The sequence below is a fragment of the Scyliorhinus canicula genome, chromosome 26, assembly GCF_902713615.1.
Source record: "Scyliorhinus canicula chromosome 26, sScyCan1.1, whole genome shotgun sequence".
Lineage (NCBI taxonomy): Eukaryota > Metazoa > Chordata > Chondrichthyes > Carcharhiniformes > Scyliorhinidae > Scyliorhinus > Scyliorhinus canicula.
Window position 1 is genome coordinate 5,700,568 of NC_052171.1, and position 12,092 is coordinate 5,712,659.

The following is a 12,092-nucleotide window of genomic DNA, read 5'->3' on the forward strand; positions in this document are numbered from 1 at the left end:
CCATATCTGCAACCTGTACCTTTGATGTAAGCAAAGTATGGTGTTTAAAGGAGCATGGATTTTAACAGTGAGTTTAGAAGATGCAGAAACTAGAAAGCTGCACTCTCTGTATGCAGTTAGGCCGATCTCTATACTGCATCATTCCACTGCAACCTCAGCCACATCCCCAGCACATGCTGGAGCACCACTCCAGAGAAGACACTAACCTCTCGGACCCGCGTTCATCTGCATCATCCACCATTGCAAGACTATCACCTCAGTGGGCAATGTTCACGGTCGGGCTCCTGGGCCACTCTCTGGTGAGTGCCACACACGTGCTGCAGCACACCTGATGGAGGCAGGAACTACCCAGGAAGTGGATGGTCGAAGGACTGCCTGTCTTCCAGACAGATGCCGTGCTTCTGAAAAATATGATCCCATTATTGGTGTAGATGCAGAAGCAGAGCCAGAGTTTATAGCAGGGAGTGTTCACAACTTTCCAGCGCATGCAAATACAGCTGGAGGAGGCACCTTCAGGTGTAGGAGATACTGCCGACAATGCGTGGCACCCTGGCCAACCCTGAAAGGGTGGCATCCACAGTGGAAGGCCTCAGGCAAGACGTCAGAGCCATGTGTCAGGATGTCCGAGGTTTGTGGCACACTCTGCAGTCGACAGGTAAGGCGCAGGACAGGGGAGCCCTGTCACAGGTGGACATGTCCCGGGCGCAGAAGGACACATCCAAAGAAGGGAGGGACATGTCCCAGTCTCAGTGCGCCATCATTTGCCAGCAGGTCCTTTCCCACTACCACCTGGGTCCAGGCAGATACCCCCCAGCAAGCCTGAAAGATTTTGAGAGTTTTCTTATCTCTTGCTCCCCCTCAAGCCATGGTGGTCAAGCCTCGCTTGTAAATACTTGCACCAATTGACACCCATGTGACTCCTGCTTGAAGGTGGCGGAGCATCGTGGAGGGGAGGAGCATTGAGTGTCCAATCATAGTCAACTTGGCATGGAGGGCATGAGAGGTCATGGGAGTTGGGTTGAGGGGGATAGTTTGGCATGGAGACTTTGAGGGGCCCTGGGATACGGGTGGGGAGGCATAGCTTGTCATGGAGTGTATGAAGGGCCATGGAGATGGGTAGAGGGGCATGAGGTGACATGGGATGCGGCATGGGAAGTATTTGAGAGGTGAGTGAGTGTGAGTGATGAGGGCCTTACTGTTGGGCCAAAGTCCCAAAGCACAGGAGCGGGCCTTTTAACCAGCCTATGGCTACCTCCAAACTCTTTCCGGGAACAGGGGGCGTGATGTACTTGACATCTTTTAGGACCTTTTCTCCTGAGGAGGTTGCATGAAGCCGTGAAATACCCCAGTTCCTGCTACGTGCCTGAAAGATGAAAATCCAGCCCTTTGCCTCCATTAATGCCTATCCAACCTTTCCAAAGGGTCTATATCACTTTTTTTTTAAATTTAGAGTACCCAATTCATTTTTTCCAATGAAGGGGCAATTTCGCATGGCCAGTCCACATATCCTGCACATTTTTGGGTTGTGGGGGCGAAACCCACACAAACCCGGGGAGAATGTGCAAACTGCACGTGGACAGTGACCCAGGGCCAGGATCAAACGAATCAGCACCGTGAGGCAGCAGTGCTAACCACTGCGCCACTGTACCGCCCTTTACATCATTTTATTGCAGTAATATGAATGTGGTTTGCTGTGTGTTTTTCTAATCACAGAGAAAAACAAATGGGAAAGCCTTTTGTTCAGTAATTATATTTATTCAGCTAATATAATGTAATAAACAAAGCAATGTTCGCACCGAGATTGAGTTTGTTAAAGCGCAAAGGCATTTGAGAGACATGGGAGTCTTTAGTTGTGCAGAGTCTTTATACATATTGGGATCATTGTTTTATGTTGCAGCTCACTGAGAGGTCTTTCATTTAACCACAGGCGCCCATCCCCCCAGCGGTTGAAGCTTAGGGAGCTTCTCCCTGGTGGCACGTTCAATACACAGCTTCAACCAACATCACTTTATCCCAGCACAATGGAACTCCCACATTGACTTCACCTAACTGCGGCCTAAATGGCCATTTTTCAACCGTGCACTTGTGTCAATACCACAAAACATAGAAGCAACGAGGAGAGAGGAACAGTCATCTGAGGGACACGGGAGGACAGATGAAATGAGATGAGGTGTAATGCAGAGAATTATGGAGTGTAACATTTCGGTAACACAGATTTGTGTTGCTGACTTGGTAGATAGCCATTCATCTCTCCGCTGGCTTCATTTCTTTTCTGGTCCCATTATTCCTCATCTCTTGCATCATTAACTCTCTTGTTGGTTAGTCTCTCCTGCCCTCAACCCTAACATGCAGCCTCCATTTTGTTCTTTCTGGTGCCTTACCTTCATTTCTTTCTTCAGTTTTGATGAGAGGTCATTGCCCTGAAATGTTATCTCTGTGCAGACTCTGTCTGACTTGCTGAGCCTTTCCAGCATTTTCTTTCTGTTATTATTTCAGACTCACAGCGTCTGCAGTATTTGGCTTTTGGCTGACCGTGCATGGCTGTGGGATCTTGCTGTGTGAAAATTATCTGTTCAGCTTGAATAGGATTGGAACACAAAATAGAAACAGGCTCAATTCAGCTCAACTGGCCAATGCCAAACTTAGTTCTCCATCAGAACCTCCTTCCATCTTACGTTATCTAACTATAAATATTTTGTAGAATCACAGAATCCTACAGTGCAGAGGTAGGCCCCTTCTGCACCAACCCTCTGAAAGGATAACCACCGAGGCCCAATCCTCACCCTATACCCGTAACTAAAGGGCAATTTAGCATGGTCAATCCACCTAACCTGCACATCTTTGGACTTTGGGAGGAAACCGGAGCATCCGGAGGAAACCCACGCAGACACGGGGAGAATGTGCAAACACCACATTCACCCAAGGTCGGAATCAAACCTGGGTCCCTGGCACTGAGAATCAGCAGTGCTGATCACTGTGCCCCCCCCCCCCCCCTTCTATTCCTCCCTCCCTCCAGAAGTCATTGAGGATCTTAGTACCGGTTGAGAGTAGGTGATAAAGCATACAGTATCTTAGGCTTTATTGATAAGGACACAAGGTACAAGAGCAAGGGGGTGATGTGGAACTTGTATAAGACACTAGTTCAGTCTCAGCTTGAATATTGCATCTAGTTCTGGGCGCCACACTCTTGGAAGGATTTGAAGGCATTGCAGAGAGTGCAAACAAGATTTACAAGAATGGTTCTAGTGATGAGGAACTTCAGTTACAGAGATAGATTGAAGACATTCGGACTGTTTGGCCTTCAAGAAAATAAGGCTGATAGAAGATTTAATAGAGGTATTCAAAGTCATGAGGGGCTGGACAAAGTAGAAGGATGCAGAATGAGAGGACAAAGATTTGAAGCAATTGGCAGAAGAAGCAAAGGTGACATGCCTGAGCGTGTAGTGGAGCCAGGTTCAAACGAGGTATTCAAATGGGAATTAGAAAGAATGTGCAGGGGTTGGAGGAGAAGGCAGGAGAATGACACTAAGGGAGTTGGTCATTTGGAGAGCCAGTACAGAAATGATGGGTCAAGTGGCCTCCTTCTGCACAGTAAAAATTCTGTGATTCCGTGTTTCACTTCAGATATAACTCATTTCATGTCAAGCACTTTGGGGTTCCTGAAAACTTGAGGTACTGCTTAATTGAAAACTGTATTTTCTTTATGCATTGCTACTAAATATGAAAATATACTTTTGAGAACAATCTGCAATGTTAAGCAACAGAATATCCTCTGAATGCCTCATCCAATCACTGATTCAAGAGGTTTATAAATATATTCCAGCAGTTGGAAAGTAAAATTCCTTTGAAGTTCCCACTTTAGTACTTCAAAGCTTATTGACATGCAAATATTGCGCGAAGTGGAAGATTTTCTCAACCTAACAACCTGAAAATTAGGATTTTATATAATTTATAAAAGTATGATAAGTATGATGGCTTAAATATTGCACTGCCTTTGAGAAGCTCTTGCAGAAGCCTGCCATGGAAATCCTTGCTTTGAAAATGACAGGCAGCACATCGGTGTGCTGGAATAAAGAGCTTTGAAACAGTCAATCTTCCAGCGTTGATTTTAGATGGGTGTGCTGTTAAGCGATTGAAAATTAATGAAGAGGGGATGGTGTTTTATTGTTTCTCTCACTTTTCCTCTCCACCATCTCTCCCCCATCTTCCTGTCCCAAGTCAGTGATTAATGTTGATATGTGCACGGTAACTTGTAAATGTAAGTGGGCCTCTTAGAACATAGAACAGTACAGCACAGAACAGAACAGGCCCTTCGGCCCTCAATGTTGTGCCGAGCCATGATCACCCTACTCAAACCCACGTATCCACCCTATACCCAGTAACCCAACAACCCCCCCCCTTAACCTTACTTTTTATTAGGACACTACGGGCAATTTAGCACGGCCAATCCACCTAACCCGCACATCTTTGGACTGTGGGAGGAAACCGGAGCACCCGGAGGAAACCCACGCAGACACGGGGAGGACGTGCAGACTCCACACAGACAGTGACCCAGCCGGGAATCGAACCTGGGACCCTGGAGCTGTGAAGCATTTATGCTAACCACCATGCTACCCTGCTGCCCTTACACTTGTCCGCCTTACACTCCAAAGAGATAAAAACACCTACGGGAAACAAAAACACTTGCATTTAAATTGAACCGTTTACAACCTTGAAATATCTCAGAGTGCAATAAGGCCAATCACAAGCTTTTAAAATGTAGTCAGTGCCGTAGCACGGCAGCTGATGTATACACAGCAAGATCCCACGGTGAGACAAAGTTTTTTTTTTAATGGTGTTGGTTGAGTGGAAGCCATTGGCCAGGACAGCCTGAGAATCTCCCTGTGCACATCGTCATACATGCCTCGGATATGGGAACCGAAAAAAGGCCACAAACTTGAGAGGCTTTGATTTCTGGTGACAAAAGTGAGCAAAGTTAGCATGTAGTTCCTGGCATTCCCCTCACGCCTGCCACGATTGCTTGGCCCGATGCAATGTGAAGATGGGTGTGTTGAATAATCCATCAACCACTTTGAATAAATATTTCAGATTTGACTGTGATTGAGAAGCATTAAATCACACTTCTCTAGAAGTGCATTTCTCCCTTTTAATAATTAATGAACGCTTATTGAATTTTAAGCAATGGGAGTAGGCAGTACCTCTTTCACTAAACATTATTCCAAAACATGACGATTGACTAGAGGCAGATAGTTGCTGAATGTTACAATCATTGCTTAATGGAGTTTCTCACCACAGGGCAGCCATTTTATTGACCTCAAAAGTGCAAACATTTCAGTGAGACATAAATAACTGATGGACGATTCCTTCCACCACAGCTCGATGAGCATTCCTCTGATGTAATGCAAGTTGCCTGGGGGCTTTCATTTTAACAGCAAGTGTTGATGGCCCCAGGGTGCTGCCAGCTTGCAAGGGGGTGCCTGCCGTGGGAGACTAGTGAAACGGCTTCATCTTCACAGCATTGCTGTGCTTCACCCGTCTGCTCCAAGTCAGGGTTCTCTGTTAAGGTTGTCAGCACTCAAGATTTCAGAAGAAAGTCAGGAAACAAACTGGTACAAGTGAAATGTTCCAGAGTTGGAAAAAGTTTGGAAATGTCTGACTGAGCCGCATTGTGTAGCTACTCTTTGGCCCAGCAATTAATGTCAACAAATGTGGCAACCAATTTCCACACAGTAAGCTCCCACACACAGCAGGGAGATAATGACCAGATAGTTTGTTTTATATTTGGCGGGGAATAAATAGTGTTCAGGACACCAGGAACAATTACCCAGTTCTACTTGCAATACTATCATGGAATCTTTTCCATCCAGCTGACTGGGCAGATGGGTCCTCAGTTTAATGCTTTGTCTGAAGAACGACATCTCTTGACAATATCGCACTCCCTCTGTCCTGTACTTTAACATAATGGCATTCCCTCAGTGCTAACTCCCCAGCAGTACCCATCCTCTGACAGTACAGTGCAGCACTCCCTCTGTACTACCCCTCTTGGAGTGCAGCACTCCCTCTGTACTACCCCTCTTGGAGTGCAGCACTCCCTCTGTACTACCCCTCTTGGAGTGCAGCACCCTTTGTACTACCCCTCTTGGAGTGCAGCACTCACTCTGGACTGCCCCCCTTGGAGTGCAGCACTCCCTCTGTACTGCCCCCCTTGGAGTGCAGCACTCCCTCCGTACTGCCCCCCTTTGAATGCAGCACTCCCTCTGTACTGCCCCCCTTTGAATGCAGCACTCCCTCTGTACTGCCCCCCTTTGAATGCAGCACTCCCTCTGTACTACCCCTCTTGGAGTGCAGCACTCCCTCTGTACTGCCCCCCTTGGAGTGCAGCACTCCCTCTGTACTACCCCTCTTGGAGTGCAGCACTCCCTCTGTACTACCCCTCTTGGAGTGCAGCACTCCCTCTGTACTGCCCCCCTTGGAGTGCAGCACTCCCTCTGTACTGCCCCCCTTGGAGTGCAGCACTCCCTCCGTACTGCCCCCCTTTGAATGCAGCACTCCCTCTGTACTGCCCCCCTTTGAATGCAGCACTCCCTCTGTACTGCCCCCCTTTGAATGCAGCACTCCCTCTGTACTACCCCTCTTGGAGTGCAGCACTCCCTCTGTACTGCCCCCCTTGGAGTGCAGCACTCCCTCTGTACTGACTCTCCAGTGATGCAGCAGCCCCTCGGTACTGCCCCTCTTGGAGTGCAGCAGTCCTTCAGTACTGCAATGGATTGTGCTCAACACTGTGGGGAAGCTGAGCTAATCTGCCCCTTCAGATCGATGTCAAATACAAATGTGTGGTTTTTTAAATATGTGCAGGAAGCTCTCCTGATGTTTCCTGCCACATTCCTGTCTCAAAGACCCCCCACTTATGGGCAGCACTGTGGCGCAGGTGATTAGCACAGTTGCCTCACGGCACCGAGGTCTCAGATTCGATGCGCGGCTCTGGGTCACTGTCCATGTGGAGTTTGCACATTCTCCCCGTGTTTGCATGGGTGTCGCCCCCACAACTCAAAAGATGTGCAGGATAGGTGAATTGGCCACGCTAAATTGTCCCTTAATTGGAAAAAATGATTTGGATACTCTAAATTTAAAAAAACACACTTTAACAGCTGTCTTGGCCATCGCTGCCTGTAAGAGCTGACCAGCAAAGCTTTGGTCAGTTTGTGATGCATTAAGTTTATCGGGTGGAAGTTTCTCAGGGTGTGTATGGGCTGCTCTTTTGGAGATGTATCTTAAATCTAATCTGTGTCCTTAGATGTATTCATGAGGAAATAAGATGGTTCGGGCGGCAGGGGAGGGATTCTGGTGCGAAGGGGCATTGAAGAGAATAAGGTTTCTCAAACAATTGCTCATTGAATTGGACCAACAAAATCGAAATGTTATTGGAAAGAGCAAGTGGTCACCAGTGAACCATGGTCATGTTCCACTGATTATATAGTCTGCAAGACCGTGTTGTGTGCTGTTTTTAAAAGGTTACATCTGTACAATTCATATTGGCTCATTACCGGGTGAGCCCAATGCTCCTAATTTGGGTATCATAGACTTTTTTCATCTTTGATATGCACTCAAAAAGCAACAGCAGACATCTAAAAATATTGCCAAAAGGTTTCCTCTGACCTGGACAGTTGAGCACCAGCCATGGTGAAGTATGAGGAATAAAATTCCCTCTTTTGCTGTCAAAAAGACAACCTTGTAATGATTCCCTTTTGCACAGCTTCAAAGAGGCGAAGAATTACTGTCTCTCATTGTAAGTCGACAACTTCTGGCTTCAGGGTGTGATGAGCTTGATACTTACCTGGCAGGGGTGAGTCAGTGATCAGGAAGGTTGATCTCCCAGGACTTTGATCATGCTTCCCTCTGCTTCTGTGTCAGTGTTGATTTCTGTGGGTTTCATTTCTTTTATCGGGAGTTTCATCTGAGGTTTTTTTTGTCCTCTTGCTCTTTGGTGTTGGAAGCTCTTGGTGATTGTTTGTTCTCCTTGAAGGGGCTTTGGTGCCTAACATCGGGAACTTAAAGAGGTGATGGCTCTAACTAGTCGAGCCCCACACCAAGGGGTACGTAACACCATTCAGATGGCGGTAAAAGACAACGAAGGACGTTCACCCATTGACTGTGTCTTCATTTTGAAAATCCGTCTTGATTCCTCTGGATTTAGAGCTGCTGACATCTACTGTCTGCCGGACTTCCCTCACGCTGGATACTTTGATCAAGAATGCTGCTGCCTGCATCAAGTTCGTGAACGTGTTGGAGGAGAAGAGAGACCTGCCACACCAGAGGATCCTCAAAGCAGAGCCCCTCTTTACTCCGCCATCTGAACGGGAATGTGTGCTGACTGTGCACCCCTGCAACCCCCATGTTTCAGTCATAGATCTGCTCACCTTCGCCAGGTACGTCAACAAGGTTGGCAACTGCTCTGAGTTCAAGGTCGCCTTCCGAATCTGGACCAGCAAACACCAGGTCCCGGTGACACTCCAGACAGACGGTAAGGGAGTAGTTCTCCATTCTCCATCCAGCTTCACGATCGGGGGAAGCCATGGCTATTTCATCTACTCCAGGCAGCCCAAGGTTTGTAGAAAATCCAGCCATGTGCTGGCCAATTGCAGCGCTCTCATCTGCAAGAATTGCAAGTTGGAAGGATACCAAACAAAGTGCTGCAAGCAGACTAAGTAATGCAACCTGTGTGATGGAGCAGAGCATCTCGACAAGACCTGCCCCAAACGTGGCCTTACTTACGCATCGGCAGGCAGCAAAGCCAAGGAGGGCCAGGCAGATGGAAAGACCGATCCGACTCCCGTCAAGGCGATGTGCAAACTTCCAGCCAGTGAAGTCTCCCGTCAGCAGGATGGGATAGAGGAGGGCAAAGTGGAAGGCAAGGGAAAAGGAAAGAGGAGGACAGCAGACGGCCAAGCACCAGGGCTCCCCACACACCCCAACTGTCAGCAGACCGAACCAACAGAGGAGGATCCCTCAGAGGACCAGTCAGTGGGGCTCTGGCAGCTGGTGAGGAGGAGCAGGAAGAATGGGGAAAAGGGCAAAGCCACCCCACCCCCCTAGGGAACAGCAAGAGGCCACTCCCATCCAACACAGGCGACAAGGACAACTGAACTTCGAACAAAGGTGAAAATGGGCATCTAGAGGAGAAGCGGCAAAACTTGAGGGAGAGACACCCGGTGGGGGGGGGGGGCTCCCTCCCTGGACAATCCAACAGTGGGGGGGGGGGGGGGGCTCCCTGGACAATCTAACAGTAAAGGGGGAGGGGCTCCCTGGACAATCCAAAGTGCTGACAACAGACTGGGCATCCAGAGACCTGATGGAAACAGTAAAAGAGGCCACGCTGCACTACAGCTTCAAGACCCCTCCAGGTGAAGCACAGCGTAGAGATACCTGGCCACAGCCAGACGGGTCTGCCTGCTCCAGGATAGACTTCCTGTTTGTGTCCCGTACATTCAAGGTCACATCCACTGACATCAAACCCATGTTCTTCTCTGACTACTGCTTCTTGCTGACCAACTGTCACCTACAGGAGGACCAGAGGGTTGGCAGGGGAACTGTTGACCCCAGAGAACATTGGGGAATTCAAAAGGTATGGCAAAAGTTGGAGAATAATGAAACCCCTCCTTGAGTCCCTGACACAATGGCTGGAGGCAACAACGGAGGACATTAAGAGGTTTTTCATCCTCAAATCCGTTCGGAAGGTGAGAAAGAGATGGGAGGGGAAATGTTCCGATTCCAGAAAAGTATGCAGAATCTGCCCTGGCTGCAGTCAACGCAGGCCGAAGTCAAGGAGGATGTCCGGAGGTGAAAGGGCCAGTAAGCTTCGCTCTTCAGCGCAGAGGCCTCCAAACCAGCTTCCCGTCCGGAGTCCAATCCGTGGAACAGGACGAGACATGTTTTTGTTTCTTCTTCGGAAGGGCGGAGAGAGGGAGCTCTGTAATCGACATCCTGAAGGAAAATGACGGTTCATAAAATCATAGCAGTGTGAGGGCGGTACGGTGGCACAGTGGTTAGCACTGCTGCTTCACGGCGCCAAGGGACCCGGGTTCGATCCCGGCCCCGGATCACTGTCCGTGTGGGGTTTGCACATTCTCCCCGTGCCTGCGTGGATCTCACCCCCCACAACACAAAGATGTGGAGGGTAGGTGGATTGACCACGTTAAATTGCCCCTAAATTAAATTTTGTTTTTAAAAGTGTGCAACGTGATGTATGTAGAGAAAGAGAATATCATTGCACTTTGTAGGATGGCCATTTGGAAATGTTTGCAATGATCTTTCAGATATTTTACAAATAAAGTGTATTTTTGCAACAGAAATATGATTACATTTGAACTACTGCCAGATGATTTGCTGTTTAAAATCCAAAGAAGGGTTAGTCCAACATTGGCTGCTCATTGCAATTCAAATTTAAATTGCTTGAACCTGCCTCGGAGCCTGATTTGCATATTTATGCAGCTCCTGGCAGAAACAGGAGGTATTTTCCAAGTTAATCTTACTGAGCAGGGACATCAGCCGAGGGACCTCCACCCCCAGTGACAATCAGCAGCGGAAATTGGTCCTTTGTTGGGTTCACTTTGAAAGTCGTATTGAAACAATATTAGTAGCATGTCAGACGATGACATAGTACATTCCTGAATTTGTATTTTTTTAAGCACAACATACTGGCAGAATTACTTAAAATGAGAGGAGAATTGGCGATGGGCAGTGTCGCACGGGAGGAGAACAATGATTAGCTCAACTGATTCTTCCTTTATTCCTCTTAAAAGGAAATGTGAGCCGAAACAGCGCACAAATAGAAACACCGCTTTGATCTCCCACCCGTGGAACGGATCCAGAGAAAGACAAGGAGTGAAATTGCTGATGATCAAGCTGGATTTCGACATGGGAGAGGAGCAAGAGATCAAGTCACTAATCTCCGAATCATAATGGGCTAGGTCCAAGAGCAACAACAGCCAATAGACGTGTGCTTCATTCAATAGACGTGTGCTTCCCGTACCAGCCTCCCCGGACAGGCGCCGGAATGTGGCGACTAGGGGCTTTTCACAGTAACTTCATTGAAGCCTACTCGTGACAATAAGCCATTTTCATTTTTCATTTCATTCATTTTCAGAAGGCACTTGATTTAGTCTCAAATGAGAATTTTCTTTCTGACAATGTTAGACATGCGATCATGGGATAACCACCGCATTTAATCGATTAGCGAGCCAAACTTTATCGTAAGCGACAAGCTGGGGTCAGAGTCGAAAAGGGTGTTAGACAAAGGTGTGTCCTCTCACTATATTTATTCAGCATCAGAGCAGACACGACCACAAGTGAGACACTTGATGAATGCAAGGGTGGGCTATCGATCACGCAGGGACTGCGTTTCGAATCTTCACTGTACCTGGTAACATCATTCTGCTCGCTAACTCAGTGGAGGAGATACAGGAGCTAGTGGATCACCCTGATCAAATTAACCAGGCATACGTTCTCCTGATCAATGTCGGCAAGACAAAGGTGATGGCGGTGGGTGGAAAGGACTGCAAGATTTGGATTAACTGAGTTCAGCTTGAACAGGTTGAGACCTTCCGTTACCTTGGGTCACTTGACACGGCAGATGTACCAAAGAAATTCAAGTTGGAATCAACAAGGGTCATGGTGTTGTCAACTCAATTAAAAGATTAGGCACAGCATCTGGACTACAATGGAAATTCGTCTTCTGAAAACTCTGGTGTGGCTGGTGGCAAGGTATGGCTGTGAAAGCTGGACCATCAAGAAGAGTGACAAGGTTCGAATAAGAGCTTTTGGAATTCAGGGACGGTTGTTACGTGTGCCATGGGCGGCAAGTGTGTGCTCAAGAAAGCTGGTGTTAAGAGGCAGCGATATCAAGGAAGCTCATATATTTTGGTCATGTGATGTGAACAGAAGGGGCTTGGGAAAACTGGTAATGAAAGGCAAAGCAACTGGAAAACATGCACAAAGAAGACCCAAGATAGCCAGGATGGCTAATCTCAAAATCTTCCCATGTTTGCGTGGGTTTCGCCCCCACAACACAAAGATGTGCAGAGTAGGTGGATTGG

At 47.8% G+C, this 12,092-nt stretch overlaps 1 protein-coding gene and 1 pseudogene across 1 annotated transcript in view; both read left to right on the top strand.

The window, feature by feature from the left end:
- zgc:110329 (uncharacterized protein LOC550500 homolog) overlaps positions 1–12,092 on the top strand; it is a 213,665-nt gene that overhangs the window by 136,004 nt on the left and 65,569 nt on the right. The window lies entirely within an intron of this gene.
- Positions 7,827–7,967, top strand: LOC119957569 (annotated as a pseudogene).